Below are 349 nucleotides of genomic sequence, written 5' to 3'. Positions count from 1 at the left end.
ACCACACACCACATACACACCACATACTACACACACCACACACCAACATACACACCACACAGAGCATACATATCATACACCACACACACCACACACCACACACTACACACACCACACGATACACATACCACAATACAACATACACACTACACACTACACACCATGCACACACCACATACACACCACACACCACACACACCACACACACACACCACAGACACCACACACACCACACACCACACACACCACACACACCACACACCACACACACATCACACACACACCACACACACACACCACAGACACCACACACACACACCACAGACACCACACACCACACACACCACAC

Source organism: Piliocolobus tephrosceles, unplaced genomic scaffold, assembly GCF_002776525.5.
Source record: "Piliocolobus tephrosceles isolate RC106 unplaced genomic scaffold, ASM277652v3 unscaffolded_16878, whole genome shotgun sequence".
Classification (NCBI taxonomy): Eukaryota; Metazoa; Chordata; class Mammalia; order Primates; family Cercopithecidae; genus Piliocolobus; species Piliocolobus tephrosceles.
This window is presented reverse-complemented; position numbering follows the sequence as displayed.